Source organism: Somniosus microcephalus, unplaced genomic scaffold (assembly GCF_052327205.1).
Source record: "Somniosus microcephalus isolate GS21.2 unplaced genomic scaffold, FLI_Smic_1.0 unresolved_chr1, whole genome shotgun sequence".
Taxonomy (NCBI): domain Eukaryota; kingdom Metazoa; phylum Chordata; class Chondrichthyes; order Squaliformes; family Somniosidae; genus Somniosus; species Somniosus microcephalus.
Window position 1 is genome coordinate 171,988,319 of NW_028225179.1, and position 21,375 is coordinate 172,009,693.

General features: G+C 46.8%; 1 long non-coding RNA gene across 2 annotated transcripts in view; it reads right to left on the reverse strand.

The window, feature by feature from the left end:
- LOC147096568 (uncharacterized) overlaps nucleotides 1-21,375 on the reverse strand; it is a 135,655-nt gene that overhangs the window by 34,253 nt on the left and 80,027 nt on the right. Inside the window, exons 1-2 of one of the 2 annotated variants that reach the window (XR_015074940.1) lie at nucleotides 15,368-16,961; nucleotides 10,876-11,088 (exon numbers count right to left, since the gene is read on the reverse strand). This is a non-coding gene — a long non-coding RNA (uncharacterized LOC147096568). Of the gene's footprint in view, nucleotides 1-10,875; nucleotides 11,089-15,367; nucleotides 16,962-21,375 lie in introns of those variants that run through there. The other variant, XR_015074941.1, reaches the window with a different exon arrangement.

Consider the following 21,375-nt stretch of genomic DNA (forward strand, 5'->3'; position numbering starts at 1 on the left):
TCTGAATGAGTGATGGGAGCAGAGACAATAGTAACTTTTAAACCTGAATTAGTTAAACACACAAAGAGGAGAACATTAGCAGTGCTCTGGGCACAGAGCAGGGCAGTGGGACACATTGGCCTGCTCTTTCAAAGAGCCGGTACAGGCACGTTGTGCCCAATGGCCTCATTCTGTGCTGTCTGGTTCCCAGTTTCTATGGTATCAACCTCTAACTGTTCCTGAGCGAGTAATAAATGATAAATGTACCTGAATGCTATTTACAGAAGCAGACCTTTAGCGTGTGAAATTGCATTGGGAAGTTTAATTCTGTTAACCAGCAAACGATGACCAAAAATTGATAAAAAGGGAGAAAATCGACTGAGTATACCAGCAAGAAACATTTAAAAATTGTAGGAGCTTCTGAAAGTAAGTAAACATGAAGAGTAGCAAAAGTAAACATTGGTCCCTTAGAGGCTGAGACAGGAGAAATTATAATGGGAAATGAGGAAATGGCAGATTTTAAACAAATATTTTGTATCTGTCTTCACAGTAGAAAACACAAATAGCGCACCAAAAATAGCAGGGAACCAAGGGACTAATGAAAGGACTGACATCAATTACTTTAAGTTCCTTCGAGAAAAAAAGTACTTGAGAAACTAATGGGACTAAAATCCGACAAATCCCCAGGACCTGACGGCCGACATCCTAGGGTTCGACAAGAGGTGGCTGAAGAGAGAGTGGATGCATTGGTTGTGATCTTCCAAAATCCCCTAGATTCTGGAACAGTCCCAGCGGATTAGAAGGTAGAAAAAGTAACCCCGCTATTCTAGAAAGGGGGAAGAGAGAAAGCAGGGAACTACAGGCCAGTGAGCCTGGCGTCAGGAAAATGCTGGAATCCATTATTAAGGGAGGGGTAAGAGGGCACTTAGAAAATCATAGTATGATCAGGCGGAGTCAACATGGTTTTATGAAAGAGAAATCATGCTATTAGTGTTTTTTGAGGATGCAACTAGCTGGATAGATAATGGGGAACTGGTGGATGTAAAATATTTGGATTGCCAAAAGGCATTTGATAAGGTGCCACATAAAAGGCTGCTGTGCAAGATAAGGACTCATGGGGGGGGGTTGAGGGGAATATATTAGCTACAAGGACAGGTTGGAGAAGCTGGATTTGTTTTCATTAGAGCAAAGGAGGTTGAGGGGTGATTTGATCGAGGTGTACAAGATTATGACGGGTTTGGATAGGCTAGACAGGGAAAGGCTGTCCCCACTAATGGATGGTACAAGGACTAGGGGACACAGATTTAAGGTTTTGGGCAAGAGATACGGGGGCGAATGTGAGTAAAAACCTTTTTACACAGCGAGTGGTGAGGACCTGGAACTCGCTGCCGATGGAAGTGGTGGAAGTGGAGACACTCAATGTTTTCAAGGGGAGACTGGATAGGCACTTGAGGGAAATAAACTTGCAGGGCTACGGGGATAGAGCGGGGGAATGGGACTGACTGGATTGCTCCAGAGAGAGCTGGCACGGACTCGATGGGCTGAATGGCCTCCTTCTGTGCCGTTATGACTATTAGCATTGATAGAGGATTGGTTAACTGACAGAAAACAGAGAGTAGGGATAAACAGGACATTTTCAGCTTGGCAGGCTAGTGGGGTGCCACAAGGATCAGTGTTGGGGCCTCTGCTATTTACAATCTATATTACTGACTTAGATGAAGGGACCGAGTGCAATGTATCCAAGTTTGCTGCTGATACAAAGCTAGGTGGGACAGTAAGCTATGGGGACACAGAGCCTGCAAAGGGATATGGGCAGTCTAAGTGTGCGGGCAGTAAGGTGACAGATGGAATATAATGTGGGGAAATGTGTGCGTATTCACTTTAGTAGGAAGAGTAGAAAAACAGAACCTTTTTTAAATGGTGAAAAATGATTAAATGTTAGTGTTCAGAGAGATTTAGGTGTTCTCGTACAGGAAACAAAGTTAGCATGCAGGTACAGCGAGCAATTGGGCAGGCGGATGGCATGTTGGCCTTTATTACAAGGGGTTGGAATACAACAGTGAGGAAGTCTTGCTACAATTGGACAGGGCTTTGGTGAGACAACACCCGGAATACCGGGCACAGTTCTGGTCTCACATCGATAAAGGATGGGATAAAGACGGTAGGGAGAAATGATCTTAGCTCCAAAAATAAAGTAAATAAATCAGTTTGGGTGGAGCCAAGAAACAGCAAGGGGCAGAAAACATTGGTTGGAGGTGATTATAGGTCCCCCAAACTGTAGTTGTAATGTAGGGCGGCGTATAATTCAGGGAACTAGAGGTGCATGTAGCAAGGGTAATATATTAATCATGGGGGACTTTAAGCTATGTATAGATTGGGGAAACCAAATCTGCAGTAATAGTGTGGGGACATCATCTGAGTCAATGGGACTCTCTCTGACCTTTCTCCCCAGTCCATCTCCAGGGCCAGTGTGTATCTGAGTCAATGGGACTCTCTGACCTTTCTCACCAGTCCATCTCCAGGGCCAGTGTGTATCTGAGTCAATGGGACTCTCTCTGACCTTTCTCCCCGGTCCATCTCCAGGACCAGTGTGTGTCTGAGTCAATGGGAATCTCTCTGACCTTTCTCCACAGTCCATCTCCAGGACCAGTGTGTATCTGAGTCAATGGGACTCTCTCTGACCTTTCTCCCCAGTCTATCTCCAGGACCAGTGTGTATCTGAGTCAATGGGACTCTCTCTGAGCTTTCTCCCCAGTCCATCTCCAGGACCAGTGAGTATCTGAGTCAATGGGACTCTCTCTGACCTTTCTCCCCAGTCCATCTCCAGGACCAGTGTGTATCTGAGTCAATGGGACTCTCTGACCTTTCTCCCCAGTCCATCTCCAGGACCAGTGTGTATCTGAATCAATGGGACTCTCTTTGACCTTTCTCCCCAGTCCATCTCCAGGACCAGTGTGTATCTGAGTCAATGGGACTCTCTGACCTTTCTCCCCAGTCCATCTCCAGGACCAGAGTGTATCTGAGTCAATGGGACTCTCTCTGAACTTTCTCCCCAGTGCATCTCCAGGACCAGTGTGTATCTGTGGTGATTATTCTTTATGTTTAGTAAGAAGTATTGTAATTGGTTGTTTGTTTCCTGCCTTGAGATATATGCTGTAAACTCATTGGTAGTTGATGTCATGTGATTTGTGGTGGCCATCTTAAATTCAGTTCTCTACAGCCTTGGTTGGGACTGGGTGTTGAAAGATCTGCTACTGGATTTTTAAAGTTAATAAAGCCTAGATTTAGAAAGGCAAATCTACTCTTTATTTCAATTTATTAACCTTTTGCTAGAATGGAGCGATATCTTCAACCGGAACGATTCAATGCTGACCCTAATTCTGCAGGAGTGGATGATAAATGGAAACACTGGTATCGTACATTAAAAAACTTTTTGGGTGTGTTGGATCAAGAGTCTCTAAATAAGCTGAATATGCTGATCAACTACATTGCTCCGGATGTGTATAAGTATATTTTGGACTGTGAAACTTACGAATTGGCTATTTCTACATTAGAAAAGATTTTTGTTAAACCAAAGAATGAGGTATTTGCATGTCACCTTCTATCTGCCCGTAGGCAGCAGGTGGGAGAATCTTTGGATACTTATTTACAAGCACTTCGGCGCCTTAGTGCTAACTGTAATTATAAGGCCGTGACGGCAGAAGAAGATAAGGAAGAATCGGTACGGGATGCTTTTATTAATGGATTACTGTCTAGATCAATTAGTCAGCGGTTGTTAGAAAATAAGACTTTGGATCTCAAGAGTGCTTTCGAGCAAGCCTCTACATTGGATGTGGCTCAGAGAAGTTCGGATTCTTATGCTCTTTTTAATCGGCCTGCGACTATGGTTTCGGCAGTTCCGGATGAAAAGGAATTATGTGGACTTAATAGGAGTGGTTTACTAGATTCTGAAACAGTTTCTACTTCGGCGGCTGTTGCCTCTAGGATTCAGAAGTGTTATTTTTGTGGGAACGTCCGGCACCCTCGTCTGAAGTGTCCTGCTCGGGAGGCTGTGTGTAGTAAATGCGGCAAGAGAGGTCATTATGCACGTGTTTGTAAATCATCAGGTTCAATTACCTCCTCTGTGACTATTCAGCCTTTAGATAGGGCGTTTATTGTATCAATTTCTGCTGCATTTGCTCGTGGCCTAAACAAAGCAATAGTTACGGCCCAAGTTAATGGGTTAGAAGTGAAGGCCCTTATAAAACTCTCGGTACTGCCCGTATCTAGAAGTCTTCAGTTTGTGAAGGAGAAGCGTTTGAAAATTTCGCCTGTTACTTATCAGGTGTGTATGGCTCAGACGACTCTCACTTCACAAGTAGCTGGTTGTTGCCTTGTGAAATTGATTCTTCTAGGTAATACGTATACTGATATACGCCTATCTGTTCTGCCTAATCTGTGTGCGGATATTTTGATTGGTCATGATGTGCTTCAATTACACGAGTCTCTCAGTCTTTCGTTTGGAGGGACTAAGCCACCTTTATCTATTTGTGGATTAACCTCTTCCATTTCTCCATTATCACTTTTTTCCAATTTGATGCCGGATTGTAAGCCAATTGCTACCAAGTCAAGAAGGTATAGCAGTCAGGATAGAGAATTTATTAATTCTGAAGTTCAACGTCTTTTATTGGAAGGAATCATTGAACCTAGTTGTTCGCCTTGGCGGGCACAGGTAGTTGTCACCACTAACGAGAGACATAAGAAACGAATGGTGATAGACTACTCCCAAACTATTAATAGGTATACTCAATTAGATGCGTACCCTTTGCCTAAGATTGATGAGCTTATCAACAAAGTATCTCAGTATAAGGTTTTTAGCACTATTGATTTAAAGAGTGCTTATCATCAGATTCCTATTGTTAAGAGGGATCAACCATATACGGCCTTTGAGGCTGGCGGAAAGCTGTATCAGTTTTGCCGAATACCATTTGGTGTTACTAATGGTGTTGCTTGTTTTCAACGGGCAATGGATGCTTTTATAAGTGATAACTCTCTCTCTGACACCTTTTCATACTTAGATGACATCACGGTGTGTGGCAAATCAAGGGTGGAGCATGATTCTAATTTAGAAAGATTCCTTCAAGCTGCGGAAAAAGTTGGTTTAACTTTCAATAAAAAGAGAAGTGTATCTTTTCGACCACTGAGGTAAATCTACTGGGGTATATTATCTCGGGAAACAAGATTAAACCAGATCCAGAACGTCTGCGACCATTGATTGATTTACCTTGTCCTACTAATTCTAAGGCTTTGCAACGAGTTGTTAGACTGTTTTCTTATTATTCTAATTGGATTGCAAACTTTTCACAGAAGATCCGGCCCCTTATTCGGGTTACGACATATCCTCTATCATGAGAGGCCAGGACGTGTTTTGATAATTTTAAAAAGGATCTCCTTGGAGCAGTTGTGCATTCTATTGATGAGCAGGTTCCCTTTGTGATTGAGACGGACGCTTCTGATTTTGCAATTGGGGCTACTCTGAACCAAAATGGAAGACCTGTGGCCTTTTTCTCACGTACCTTGAACAATAGTGAAAAAAGACATTCTTCAATAGAGAAAGAGGCGTATGCAACAGTAGAAGCACTGCGTAAATGGAGACATTATTTATCGGGGCGACATTTTACGTTGGTAACTGACCAAAAATCTGTGTCCTTTATGTTTGATGTCAAACATTTTGGCATAGTGGTTAGCACTGTTGCCTCACAGCACCAGGGACCCGGGTTCGAATCCGGCCTCGGGCGACTGTGTGGAGTTTGCACATTCTCCCCGTGTTTGCGTGGGTTTTCTCCGGGTGCTCTGGTTTCATAGAAACATCGAGATAGGAACAGGAGTAGGCCATTCGGCCCTTCGAGCCTGCTCCGCCATTCAATGAGATCATGGCTGATCTTCGTCTGAGATCATAGCTGATCTTACCAGTTCAGTACCCCGTCCCCGCCTTTTCTCCGTAACCCTTAATCCCCTTAGCCTTCAGAAATATATCCAATTCTCTCTTGAAAATATTTATTGAATTAGCCTTCACAGCCCTCTGTGGCAGGGAATTCCACAGGCTCACCACTCTGAGTGAAGAAATTCTTCCTCATCTCTGTTTTAAATGATTTGCCCGCTATTTTTAGACTGTGGCCCCTGGTTCTGTGCTCCCCGGCCATTGGAAACATTCTCTCTGAATTCAGCCTGTCCAGGCCTGCCATAATTTTATATGTTTCGATGAGATCCCCTCTCAATCTTCTAAACTCCAGTGAGTACAAGCCCAAACTATTTAATCTCTCTTCGTAGGTCATTCCCGCCATTCCAGGTATCAGCCTGGTGAATCGCCGTTGCACTCTTTCCATGGCAAGAACATCCTTCCGCAGATGGGGCGACCAAAACTGTACACAATACTCCAGATGCGGTCTCACCAGCACCTTGTACAGCTGTAGTAAGGTATCCCTATTCCTATACTCGAACCCCCTTGATATGAAGGCCAACATACCATTTGCCTTCTTGATCGCCTGTTGCACCTGCATGCTCTCCTTCAGTGACTGGTGCACAAGAACACCCAGGTCCCTCTGCACTTCCCCATCTCCCAATCTATTGCCATTTAGATAATAATCTACCCTCCTGTTTTTACCCCCAAAGTGGATAATCTCGCATTTATCCACATTATAGTGCATCTGCCACGTATCTGCCCATTCCCCCAACCTGTCCAAATCGCACTGTAGCCTCCTGACATCCTCATCAGAGCCCACCCCTCCTCCTAGTTTAGTGTCGTCAGCGAATTTGGAAATATTGCATCCAATTCCCTGATCCAGATCATTTATATATATTTTGTGAACAGCTGGGGTCCCAGGACAGATCCTTGCGGCACCCCGCTGGTCACTGCCTGCCACTCCGAAAACGAGCCGTTTATTCCAACTCTCTGTTTTCTATCCGCCAGCCAGTTCTCTATCCACGTTAATACTTTGCCCCCAATCCCATGAGCCTTAATTTTGCATGATAATCTTTTGTGTGGAACCTTATCGAAGGCTTTCTGGAAGTCAAGGTACACCACATCCACTGGCTCTCTCCCATCTATTTTACCAGTTACTTCCTCAAAAAATTCCAGCAGATTAGTCAAACACGATTTACCCTTTGTAAATCCATGTTGACTCTGTCCGATCCTTTCCCCATTTGTCAAGTGCTCCGCTATTTTATCCTTAATAATGGACTCTAGCATTTTGCCCACAACCGATGTAAGGCTTACTGGTCTATAATTCCCTGCTTTCTCTCTACCCCCCTTTTTAAATATTGGGGTAACATTAGCTACCCTCCAATCCACGGGTACTGTTCCCGAGTCAATGGAGTTCCGGAAGATGATCCTTAGAGCATCTGCTATCTCCAGGGCCACCTCAAGTACCCTAGGATGTAGTTTATCAGGCCCCGGGGATTTGTCGGCCTTCAGTCCCCTCAACTTACCCAACACCATATCCCTAGAGATACTAATTTCTGTCAGCTCCTCCCTCTCATTAGTCCCTATGTTTGCCGATATTCCTGGGAGGTTATTTGTGTCCTCCTTTGTGAATACAGAACCAAAGTATGAGTTTAATTGGTCTGCCATTTCCTTATTCTCCATTATATATTCTCCCGAATCGGACTGCAAGGGACCGACTTGGGATTTTACCAGTCTTTTCCTCCTGATATACCGATAAAAGCTTTTGCAGTCTGTCTTTATGTTTGCTGCAAGTTTACTTTCGTATTCTATTTTCCCCTTCCTGATTAATCCCTTTGTCCTCTTTTGCTGTATCTTGTACTGCCCCCAATCTTCCGGTCTGGTGCTTTTTTTTTGCCAGTTGATATGCCCTTTTTTTTGATTTTATGCTGTCCCTAATTTCCCTCGTTATCCACGGTTGAGTCACCTTTTTAGGTTCATTTTTATGCCAAACCGGTATAAACATGTTCTGGAATTCTTCCATTCTATCTTTGAATGCTTGCCATTGTCTATCCACTGTCAATCCCCCCAGAAACACCACCCAATCAATCTTACCCAATTCCCGTCTCATACCCTCGTAATTCCCTTTATTTAAGTTCTGGACCTTAGTCTCTGATTCAATTTCCTCACTCTCCATCTCGACTGAGAGCTCGATCATATTATGATCGCTCTGACCCAAGGGGCCTCGTACAAGAAGATTGCTGATAAGTCCCTTCTCATTGCACAATACCCAGTCTAAAATGGCCTGATCTCGAGTCGGCTCCTCGACATATTGGTCCAGATAACCGTCCCGAAAACATTCCAGGAATTCCTCCTCCTCAGAATTTTTACTAATTTGGGTAGTCCAATCAATATGTAAATTAAAGTCACCCATGATGACAGCTGTGCTCTTATCGCACGCTTCTCTAATTTCCCTTTTTATGCCTTCCCTCACCTCCATATTACTATTTGGAGGCCTATATATCACACCCACTAACGTTTTCCTCCCCTTGCTATTTCTCATTTCTACCCATACAGATTCCGTTTCATCCGAGTTAATATCCTTCCTTTCCATTGCATTAATCCCCTCCTTTACCAGCAATGCTACCCCACCTCCCCTACCTTTTTGCCGATCCTTCCTAAATATTGTATATCCCTGGATGTTAAGTTCCCAGCCTTGCCCACCCTGCAGCCACGTTTCTGTAATCCCAATCAAATCATACTTGTTTACACCTCTATTTCCACAACTAATTCATCCACCTTGTTCCTAATGCTTCTAGCATTAAGATACAAAGCCTTCAGGCTTGCTTTTTTCACACTCTCTATGAATTAGTTTGGCCCTTTGTGTTTCTCTCCTTTGCTTATTGCTTCTCACCTTTCTACCATCTATTTCTGACTTCATATGACTTCCCTCTTTTCCACTACCTAGGTTCCCATCCCCCTGCCAAATTAGTTTAAATCCTCCCGAACCGCCCTAGATGTGCGGGTTAGGTTGATTGGCTATGATAAAATTGACCCTTAGTGTAAGGGGGATTAAATACGTGGGGTTACGGGGATAGGGTGGGATATGTGTTGGTGTAGGGGTTATGGGGATCGGGTGGGATATGTGTCGGTGCAGGCTCGATGGGCCGAAATGGCCTCTATCTGCACTGTGGGGTTTCTGTGAAGATCAAGAATGATAAAATAATGAGGTGGAGGATTGAGTTGGCATGCTACCATTTTGATATAGTTTATTGTCCGGGGAAGGATAATGTTGCTGCTGATGCGCTGTCGAGGGCTTATTGTTCTGTGATTCACGGAGATACGCTTAATAATCTTCACAATGCCTTATGCCATCCTGGGGTTACGAGGATGATACACTTCATACGCAGTAAGAATTTGCCCTTTTCAGTTGAAGACGTCAAGCGGATGACTTCATCATGTTCTATCTGTGCTCGGTGTAAACCGAATTTCTTTAAGCCTCAACGAGCTCATCTTATAAAGGCTACTTCTCCTTTTGAACGTTTGAGCGTCAATTTTAAGGGGCCTCTTCCTTCAACGACTCAAAATCGATATATATTTACTGTTGTGGATGAGTTTTCAAGGTTCCCTTTTGCTTTTCCTTGCGCAGATGTATCAGCTGCTACAGTTATCAAATGTCTGACTCAACTTTTTGTCATCTTTGGGATGCCTGCGTATATCCATTCGGATCAGGGAAGTTCTTTTATGTCTTCCCAGTTGAAGGAATACCTTCAGAGTCGGGGAATTTCTACTAGCAGAACTACCCCGTATAATCCCCAGGGTAATGGACAGTGCGAACGATACAATGGGGTGATCTGGAAGGCAGTTATGTTGGCTTTGACATCCCGGAACCTTAAGAATACACAGTGGGAAATGATACTGCCTGATGCCCTGCATTCCATTAGATCATTGCTTTCAACAGCTAATGTGACCCCCCATGAAAGGCTCTTTAACTATCCGCGGAGATCTACTACGGGATATTCGGTACCTTCATGGCTTACTATGCAGGGACCTGTGCTGCTTCGACGCCATGTTAGATTGCCAAAATAATAGGGCGGCGCAGACACGATGGGCCGAAGGGCCTCTTTCTGTGCTGTAAAACTCTATGACTCTATGACTAATATGATCCTTTAGTGGAGGAGGTGGAGCTGTTGGAAGCAAATTCCCAATATGCTCATATTCGATTCCAAGATGGGAAAGAAAGTACTGTTTCAATTAAAGACTTGGCTCCTTGTGGTGGCCAGCCCTCTTCTGAGGATATTAACAATAGTCATGATTCAGATAATGTGGATGTCGTTACAGATACTACAAATATTTCCAATCCTATTGCAGATAATTATACTTCTATTAGTCAGCCTTCGATGGATGTTCATGACCGTCCCAGTTTACCTCCTGATGGGATTTCCAATCCGGAAACCGTTGATAATCGGGATATGGATAGCCTTCCTGCAGAAGATACTTCTGTGTCTCCTGGTGTGGGAGGGCAAGGAATTTCACCAGGGTTAAGAAGGTCGACACGAAGATATCCGGTCGACCGACTGAAAATGGACTTTTAAATTGATAGTAATGTTTTAAAATTGTTGAAATATTATATTTGTATTCTTTTAGTTGTAAATAATTAATTGTAAATTGTAAAGGTTATTTAGGTTGGAGTATATTTTAAAAGGAGGGGTGAATGTGGTGATTATTCTTTATGTTTAGTAAGAAGTATTGTAATTGGTTGTTTGTTTCCTGCCTTGAGATATATGCTGTAAACTCATTGGTAGTTGATGTCATGTGATTTGTGGTGGCCATCTTAAATTCAGTTCTCTACAGCCTTGGTTGGGACTGGGTGTTGAAAGATGTGCTACTGGATTTTTAAAGTTAATAAAGCCTAGATTTAGAAAGGCAAATCTACTCTTTATTTCAATATCTGAGTCAATGGGACTCTCTCTGACCTTTCTCCCCAGTCCATCTCCAGGACCAGTGTGTATCTGAGTCAATGAGACTCTCTCTGACCTTTTTCCCCAATCGATCTCTGGATCGGAAGAGTTCTCTCCGGTTGGTGCTCACAATCCTGTGTTGGTTCACCTGCTGTCGTTCCTCAGTCTACAATCCGGGTTTACTCTCAGCTGTGAACCTCTCAATCACTCAGTCTTTCACCAGGAAATCTAATTATGGCAGGACAGAAAATAACAATATCAACAGTGTGAAGTAATGTAATATAGACATTTCTTCTGCTTCATAGAAATAAAAGTTTGGGTCCGAGTACTTCGGTCTGATGTTGTCCCTTTTCTCAGATCCCCGCCATGGCCGCCTGGGCTTCCAGCAAATCACCAAGGTTCTGGATAGAAATGTACAATTTCCGTGCTTTAGGCAAACCGAAGCTGGGGCAATCTTTCCCAGGTAACACTGACTGATCTCACTGGGCCTATGCTCCCCAGGTTACACACTGTCCGATCTCACTGGGCCCATCCTCCCCGGGTTACACACTGTCTGATCTCACTGGGCCCATCCTCCCCGGGTTACACACTGTCTGATCTCACTGGGCCCATCCTCCCCGGGTTACACACTGTCTGATCTCACTGGGCCCATCCTCCCCGGGTTACACACTGTCTGATCTCACTGGGCCCATCCTCCCCAGGTTACACAATCATAGAAACTTACTGCACAGAAGGCCGCCATTCGGCCCATCTTGTCCGAGCCGGCTGACAAAGATCTATCCACTCTAATCCCACTTTCCAGCACTTGGTCCATAGCCTGGTAGCTTACGGCACTTCAAGCAGTTTTTAAACGTGATGAGGTTCTCTGCCTCTACCACCCTTTCAGGCAGTGAGTTCCAGACCTCCACCACCCTCGGTGTAAAAAACCCACCTCAAAACCCCTCTAATCCTTTGACCATCTGCTTTAAATCTATGCCCCCTGATTATTGACCCTTCTGCTAAGGGAAATAGGTCTTTCCTATCCACTCTATCTAGGCCCCTAATAATTTGATACACCTCAATCGAGTCTCCCCTTGGCCTTCTCTGTTCCAAAGAAAACAACCCCAGCCTATCCAATCTTTCCACATAGCAAAAATTCCCCAGCCCAGGCAAAATCCCCACAAGTCTCCTCTGCACCCTCTGGTGCAATCACATCCTTCCTGTAATGTGGTGACCAGAACTGCATGCAGTATTCTAGCTGTGGTCTAGCCATACAGTTCACTCATTACCTCCCAGCTCTTATATTCTATGCCTCGGCTAGTAAAGACCTTTCTCCCCAGTCCATCCACTACAGGGTGCAGAGCAGATGTAATTTTTTTCACCCAGAGGGTGATAGGGGTCTGGAACTCACTGCCTGAAAGGGTGGTAGAGGCAGAGACCCTCAGCACATTTAAAAAGTACTTGGGTGTACACTTGAAGAGCCGTAACCTACAGGGCTGTGGAGCAAGAGTCTGCAGGACAAGTTCATGGAATCCATTCGGGACAGTTTCCTGGAACAAAATGTCATGGAACCAACAATGTTAGAACTTGTATTGTGTAATAAGACAGGGTTAATTAGCAACCTCATAGTAAAGGATCCAGTGGGGCAGAGTGATCATAATATGTTACAACTTCACATTAATTTTGAGAGAGTGACTTGCCTAAGTCCAAAATTAGTGTCTTAAACTTAAATAAAGCCAATTACATAGGTGTGAGGGGCGAGTTGGCTGAGGTAGATTGGAAAAATAGATTAAAAGGTATGGCGGTAGATAAGCAGTGACTAGTATTTAAAGAAATATTTCATAATTCTCAACTGAAATACATTCCATTGAGAAACAAAAACTCCACAGGAAGTGATCCAACCATGGCTAACTAAAGAAGGTAAGGATAGCATTAGATTGACAGAAGCTTATAATGTTGCAAAGAATAATAGTAAGCCTGAGGATTGAGAGAGTTTCAGAAACCAGCAAAGATTGACCAAAAATTGATAAAAAAAAGGGAAAAAATGCAATGACAGAAAATGAACAAGAAATCTAAAAGCAGATTGTAAGATTGTCTACAAGTATGTAGGAAGGAAGAGAGTAGCAAAAGTAAACATTGGTCCCTTAGAGGCTGAGACAGGAGAAATGATTATGGGGAATAAGGAAATGGCAGAAACGTTAAACAAATATTTTGTATCTGTCTTCACAGTAGAAGACACAAAAAGCATATCAAAAATGGTGGGGAACCAAGGGTCTAATGAGGGTGAGGAACTTAACGTAATTCATATAAGTAGCGAAAAAGTACTTGAGAAACTAATAGGACTGAAAACCGACAAATCCCCTGGACCTGACCGCCTACATCCTAGGGTTGTAAAAGAGGTGGCTGAAGAGATAGTGGATGCATTGGTTTTGATCTTCCAAAATTCCCAAGATTCTGGAATGGTCCCAGCGGATTGGAAGGTCGCAAATGTAACACCGCTATTCAAGAAAGGAGGGAGAGAAAAAACAGGGAATGACAGGCCAGTTAGCCCGACATCAGTCATTCGGAAAACACTGGAATCCATTGTTAAGGAAGTGGTATCCAGGCACTTAGAAAAATCATAACATGATTAGGCAGAGTCAACATGGTTTTATGAAAGGGAAATCGTGTTTGACAAATTTAGAGTTTTTTGATGATGTTACTAGCAGGGCAGATAAAGGGGAACCAGTGGATGTAGTATATTTAGATTTCCAAAAGGCAGTCGATAAGGTGTCACATAAAAGGTTATTGCACAAGATTAGGGCTCATGGGGTTGGGGTAATACAGTAGCATGGATCAAGGATTGGTTACCAGACAGAAAACAGAGTAGGGATAAACAGATCTTTTTCAGGTTGGCAGGCTGTAACTAGTGGGGTGCCACAAGGATCAGTGTTGGGGCCTCAGCGATTTACAATCTATATTAATGACCTAGATGAAGGGACAATGTGTAATGTATCCAAGTTTGCTGACGATACAAATCTAGGTGGGACGGTAAGCGGTGAGGAGAACACAAAGACTCTGCAAAGGGATATAGATAAGACTGAGTGGGCAGTAAGGTGGCAGATGGAGTGTAATGTGGGGAAATGTGAGGTTATTCACTTTGGTAGGAAGAATAGAAAAACAGAATATTTTTTAAATGGTGAGAAACTTTCAAATGTTGGTGTTCAGAAAGATCTGGGGGTCCTCGTGCAAGAAACACAGAAAGCTAGCGTGCAGGTACAGCAAGCAATAAGGAAGGCAAGTGACATATTGGCGTTTATTGCAAGGGGGTTGGAGTATAAGAGTAAGGAAGTCTTGCTACAATTGTACAGGGCCTTGGTGAGACCACACCTGGAGCACTGTGCACAGTTTTAGTCTCCTTATCTAAGAAAGGATATACTTGCCTTGGAGGCGGTGCAGCGAAGGTTCACTGGATTGATTCCTGGGATGAGAGGGCTGTCCTATGAGGAGAGATTGTGTAGATTGGGCCGATACTCTCTGGAGTTTAGAAGAATGAGAGGTGATCTCATTGAAACATGCAAGATTCTGAAGGGGATTGACAGGGTAGATGCCGAGAGTTTGTTTCCCCGGGCTGGAGTGTCTAGAACTAGGGGGCATAGTCTCGGGGCATATTCTCACAATGTGGACCACTTTCCATACCTCGGGAACCTACTGTCAACAAGGACAGACGGCGATGATGAAGTCCAACACCGCCTTCAGTGTGCCAGTGCAGCCTTCGGTCGCCTGAGGAAGTGTGTGTTTGAAGACCAGGACCTCAAACCCCGCACTAAGCTCATGGTCTACAGAGCAGCAGTGATACCCGCCCTGCTGTATGCCTCAGACATTGACCATGTACAGCAGGCACCTCAAAGCACTGGAGAGGTACCACCAACGCTGCCTCCGCAAGATCCTGCAAATCCATTGGCAGGATAGGCGCACCAACGTTGGTGTTCTCGCTCAGGCCAACATCCCCAGCATCGAAGCTTTGACCACGCTCGATCAGCTCCGATGGACGGGTCACATTGTCCACATGCCCGATACGAGACTCCCAAAACAAGCGCTCTACTCGGATCTCCAACACGGCAAGAGAGCCCCAGGTGGGCAGAGGAAACGCTTCAAGGACACCCTCAGACTCCTTGAAAAAGTGTAACATCCCCACCGACACCTGGGAATCCCTGGCCCAAGACCGCACAAAGTGGGGGAGAAGCATCCGGGAAGGCGCCGAACACCGAGTCTCCTCGCGGGAGCAATCGGAAGACAAACGCAGGCAGCGCAAGGAGCGCACGTCAACCCAAACACCCCACACAGCCCCCACAGCCCGCTCCCCACCACCCAAAGAATCGCCACCCACAGCCCGCTCCCCCCCACACACCCCACCACCCAAAGAATCGCCACCCACAGCCCGCTCCCTCCCCTCCTCCGGCGCCCGCTTCGCCCCCAGGTTCCCAGAGATTGCCTGAGAGAGGCCGGCGCTGCTGTAAATGCCGGAGATTCTCTGATCCACACTCACCGCACCATTCGCCGCTCCTCAGTCCCGCCACCATTTTATCTCCTTCCTCAAACCGGAGCCTCATCCGGGGACTGCGAGCAGCACCAAGCATGCGCACTGCGGACACGCAGCCCGCGCTTAAAGTCCCTCACTGAGTCCGTCTCTTCTATTGGCTGCGACTCGTAGATTGACAGCTGCGCTCACCAATCGCAGCCCGCAACGCCTCGGGGCCCCGCCCACTGTGTTAAAAGGCCGCCGCCAGCTCCGGGGTCACGTGGCTCCTGATCGGCCGTTCAACCGCCTCAGCGCGCGGGTGAGGTCATAGCCCCGCCCACCCGCGAGCCCTTGTTGACCAAGGTGCCGCCCGGCGGTTGTCCCTTCTCCCCGGGGGGGGGGACTCCTCTCTTACTCTGGTCTCCAACTACTCCTCCCCACTCCGGGCTGTCCTTCCCCCGGGGGGGGGACTCCTCTCTAACTCTGGTCTCCAACTACTCCTCCCCGCTCCGGGCTGTCCTTCCCCCGGGGGGGGGACTCCTCTCTAACTCTGGTCTCCAACTGCTCCTCCCCACTCCGGGCTGTCCTTCCCCCGGGGGGGGGACTCCTCTCTAACTCTGGTCTCCAACTACTCCTCCCCACTCCGGGCTGTCCTTCCCCCGGGGGGGGGGGGACTCCTCTCTAACTCTGGTCTCCAACTACTCCTCCCCACTCCGGGCTGTCCTTCCCCCGGGGGGGGGGACTCCTCTCTAACTCTGGTCTCCAACTACTCCTCCCCACTCCGGGCTGTCCTTCCCCCGGGGGGGGGGACTCCTCTCTAACTCTGGTCTCCAACTACTCCTCCCCACTCCGGGCTGTCCTTCCCCCGGGGGGCGGACTCCTCTCTAACTCTGGTCTCCAACTACTCCTCCCCACTCCGGGCTGTCCTTCCCCCGGGGGGGGGACTCCTCTCTAACTCTGTTCTCCAACTACTCCTCCCCACTCCGGGCTGTCCTTCCCCCGGGGGGGGGGGGGGGGGACTCCTCTCTAACTCTGGTCTCCAACTACTCCTCCCCACTCCCGGCTGTCCTTCCCCCGGGGGGGGGGGACTCCTCTCTAACTCTGGTCTCCAACTACTCCTCCCCACTCCGGGCTGTCCTTCCCCCGGGCGGGGGCGGACTCCTCTCTAACTCTGGTCTCCAACTACTCCTCCCCACTCCGGGCTGTCCTTCCCCCGGGGGGGGGGGGACTCCTCTCTAACTCTGGTCTCCAACTACTCCTCCCCACTCCGGTCTGTCCTTCCCCCGGGGGGGGGACTCCTCTCTAACTCTGGTCTCCAACTACTCCTCCCCACTCCGGGCTGTCCTTCCCCCGGGGGGCGGACTCCTCTCTAACTCTGGTCTCCAACTACTCCTCCCCACTCCGGGCTGTCCTTCCCCCGGGGGGGGGGGACTCCTCTCTAACTCTGGTCTCCAACTACTCCTCCCCGCTCCGGGCTGTCCTTCCCCCGGGGGGGGGGGGGACTCCTCTCTAACTCTGGTCTCCAACTACTCCTCCCCACTCCGGGCTGTCCTTCCCCCGGGGGGGGGGGGGGGACTCCTCTCTAACTCTGGTCTCCAACTACTCCTCCCCACTCCGGGCTGTCCTTCCCCCGGGGGGGGGGGGGGGGGGGACTCCTCTCTAACTCTGGTCTCCAACTACTCCTCCCCACTCCGGGCTGTCCTTCCCCCGGGGGGGGGGGACTCCTCTCTAACTCTGGTCTCCAACTACTCCTCCCCACTCCGGGCTGTCCTTCCCCCGGGCGGGGACTCCTCTCTAACTCTGGTCTCCAACTACTCCTCCCCACTCCGGGCTGTCCTTCCCCCGGGGGGGGGACTCCTCTCTAACTCTGGTCTCCAACTACTCCTCCCCACTCCGGGCTGTCCTTCCCCCGGGGGGGGGGGCTCCTCTCTAACTCTGGTCTCCAACTACTCCTCCCCGCTCCGGGCTGCGGCTTTTATAGCAGCCGCCGGCCCCGCCCAGCCGCGCCTTCTGATTGGCTGAAAACACGGCAAATCTCCGCCTCTGATTGGCGCGTTTTTCAATCCGCTCCAACCTCGGACACCAACGAAAAAGGCGGCTTATAGAATAAGAGCTGGTCTGTGAATCAGACTGGTTATTGTTAAAGTGATGGCCCTCTGTGGGACTGAATATTAACCAGTTATTGAAATCATTGCATCTGTGGATTTGAATAATAATCATTATTGTTAAAATTATTGCATCTGTGGGATTGAATAATAATCATTATTGTTAAAAGTATTGCATCTGTGGATTTGAATAATAATCATTATTGTTTAAATTATTGCATCTGTGGGATTGAATAATAATCGTTAAAATTATGGTATCTGGGACTGAATAATTAAAACTATGGCATTTGTGAGACTAAATAATAATCATTACTGCTAAAGATTGTCATCTGTGGGATTGAATAATCATTTTAATTAAAATTATAGCGTCTGTGGGACTGAATAATCATTAAAATGGCATCTGTGAGACTGAATAATTCATTATTAAATTTGAATTATGGCAAATTGATCCTTTAAAATTACTGGTTCCTGAATTGACAGATTTAATTTCATTTTAGCTTTTCAGCGACCCGCTTATAAATGAGTGCTTTGTACAAAACAGGGCAGTGACAATGCATCATTTTGTTATATATTTGTTAAATTTCAATCTATTTTAAATTAACGATATACTGTATTACAAAAACACACCAGCAAAATCTGAACATACGACAAAAAAATGAAAGTGAGGGTCAAATAAAGAAAGGATGATAAAACATTTTTTAAAAGAGTTTCATTCTTTATGCTGTCCATATTTCAAATGTCATTAGTCAAATGAAAATAAATAGTCCCTTCTGGATCTCGTGAGTGGCTCTGAAAAGAGCCTTTGGGTTGAGTTTTTAAGGTGGGAGGAACGAGGGGCTTTATTTGCAGCTGGTGTATTTGGTGACTGCTTTCGTCCCCTCCGAGACGGCGTGCTTGGCCAGTTCCCCCGGGCAGCAGGAGGCGGACGGCGGTCTGGACCTCCCGGCCGGGAGGAGATGGTCTGGCGTTTGGTGTAATGGATCAGGCGGGAGGCCTCGCAGGACTCTGAGTGATTGATAGGGAATAAGGCGGACGTCAACCCTTTATATCAGAGGGGAGAAGAAGCTCTCCCGGTTTACCCTTACTGAAGTGCCAAACAACGGTCTGAATCCAAGAGGTTAAGGCTTATAACTCAAGGCTTTTATTAAGTAAGGACATAACATAATATTAACACAGGGCAACCATCATTCATCACCGACCCAGCCCTTATGAGTACAACCCAGCTCTTATAAGTAAGACTCACACCAATCCAGAGGGGCCGGGCTAGGGAAGAGCATTAGTGATTACACCTGTAAAACATTCCAGACATTAACAAGTACAACACAACAGCCAATACAAATGCCAGAACACAAATGCCAGAACACAGTTATTTCATCACATTCACCCCCTGCTGTAGATTCAGTCTGTCAGGAGGTCTAATAGTCCTCTGGGAATGACGTAACTCTTGCTGAGGCTCCTCCCAGGGTACTAACTCCGGTTCATTCAAAGTCCCAGAATGATCAGTGTTTTCCACACTGAGAGTTTGTGTCTCTGAAGGTCCAATACCATGATTAAAAACTCTACTCTCAGAGTCAAACTCTTTTTGAGCTCCAGCAGGTGCAAGATCTTTAATAGAGACCGTATCCTCTCGCCCATCCAGATATTGAATATACGCATACTGGGGATTAGCATGGAGGAGTTGTACTTCCTCCACCAGTGGATCAGTCTTGTGGCCTCTCACATGTCTGTGCAACAGCACAGGGCCCATGGTCGTCAACCATGTGGGTAACGATACTCCATTGGTAGCTTTTCTTGGAAAGCTAAACATCCTTTCATGAGGGGTGGCATTCGTCGCTGTACACAAAAGAGACCATATGGAATGCAGCACGTCTGGCAGGACATCCTGCCAGCGAGAGGTCGGCAGGCCTCGCGACTTCAGAGACAGTACGATAGCCTTCCACACTGTTGCATTTTCTTTCTCGACCTGCCCATTACCACGAGGGTTATAGCTGGTAGTTCTACTCGTTGCAATCCCTTTCGATAGCAAAAACTGTCACAATTCTTCGCTCATAAAGGCAGAACCCCTATCACTATGTATATAGTTAGGCATGCCAAACAAAGAAAACAGTTGGCAGAGGCATTTAATTACAACAGCACTGGTCACATCCGGACAGGGGATAACAAAAGGGAACCGAGAGTACTCGTCTATAATATTAAGAAAATAGACATTACGGTCACTCGATGGAAGGGGACCTTTAAAATCGAGACTCAAACGCTCAAATGGTCGAGTTGCTTTAATAAGATGAGCTGGCTCAGACGGCTTATAGAAGCGGGGTTTGCATTCAGCACAAACACGACAGGTTCTGGTCATTGTCCGGACCTCCTCAATAGTGTAGATTGTGAGACTTAATGAAGTGGTTCATTCTGGTAACCCCAGGGTGGCAGAGTGCGTCGTGGAGACTTTGAAGCTTATCTATACCCAGACTAGCACATACTCCTCATGACAAAGCATCCGATGGCTCATTGAATACTCCAGGCCTGTACTGAATATCATAGTCATATGTTGACAGTTCTATTCGCCATCTTAAAATCTTATCATTTTTGATCTTGCCTCTCTGCTTAGTATTGAACATAAATGCCACAGATCGCTGGTCAGTAATGAGCGTAAAACGTCGGCCAGCGAGATAATGCCTCCAATACCAGACTGCTTCAATAATTGCCTGTGCCTCCTTTTCCACTGAAGAATGTCGAACTTCTGGTCCTTGCAATGTACGAGAGAAGAAAGCTACTGGTCTACCAGCTTGGTTAAGAGTTGCTGCCAACGCAAAATCAGATGCATCACTTTCCACTTGAAAAGGGATCTTCTCATCCACGGCACATACCACTGCCTTCTCAATGTCCCGTTTGATATTAAAAGCCTCCTGAGCTTCCACCGACAGCGGAAAAGACGTCGACTTAATAAGAGGTCGGACTTTATCTGAGTAGTTAGCCACCCACTGGGCATAGTACGAGAAGAATCCCAGACACCTTCTTAAAGCTTTTACAGTGTGAGGTAAAGGTAATTCCTTAAGTGGGCGTTGTGGCGTACCGATCACAGAAAGGACACAATCCGCTATTCGGTCCGTAGACTATAAATCAGGCGTCATGCCTTTAAGAAGGATCACACCTTTAAGAAACTCGATCTGCAACATAGTTAAGCCCAGAGTGGGGGAGGAGCAGTCGAAGCTGTGGACTGATGAAAGGCAGTCGGACTTGGTGTAGTCTCTGGCGCCATTTTTGTGTTCAAAATGCAGTCTCAACAATTAAACCTTTTCTGTTGAACCTCTCCGAGTTCAGTATTTTTTGCTAGGAGTACGTAGACTCCTACATTGGTGACCCCGACGCTCAGGACGACTCCTAAGCGTAACCATGGCTGACACAAACGCAGTTTCTGTGAAGCTGCCGGAGTTCTGGGAGAACCTAGCCACCGCTTGGTTCCTTCAAGCCGAATCGCAATACCGACTCCGCGGCATCACCGCCGACGCAACGATGTACGACTACCTCCTCACCTCCCTGGGCAGCTCCACAATCACGAAAGTCTGGACAACACTACAAAACCCTTCGGAGGAAGGCAAGTACGCACATCTCAAGGCCGCGCTCCTTAAAAAATTCACAGCCTCCCAATTTTTGCGCAACTGCCACCTCCTCGACCTCCCGGTCCTCGGTGACTCCACGCCGTCAGACTTGCTTTCACACATGCTTGCTCTGACCGACGAGAAACCGCCCGGCTCCCTCTTCCGCACGCTCTTTATCCGCCAACTACCTCCCAGCATCCGCCCGGCGATCGTGGCGTCCAGCCTCACGGATCTCGAGGCCCTGGCCGACGAAACCGATAAGCTCCTGTCCGCCGGCTCCAACCACGCCGTCACCCCCGACCTGGCCTCCGCAGCGTCGGCGCGCGCTCCACCCTCT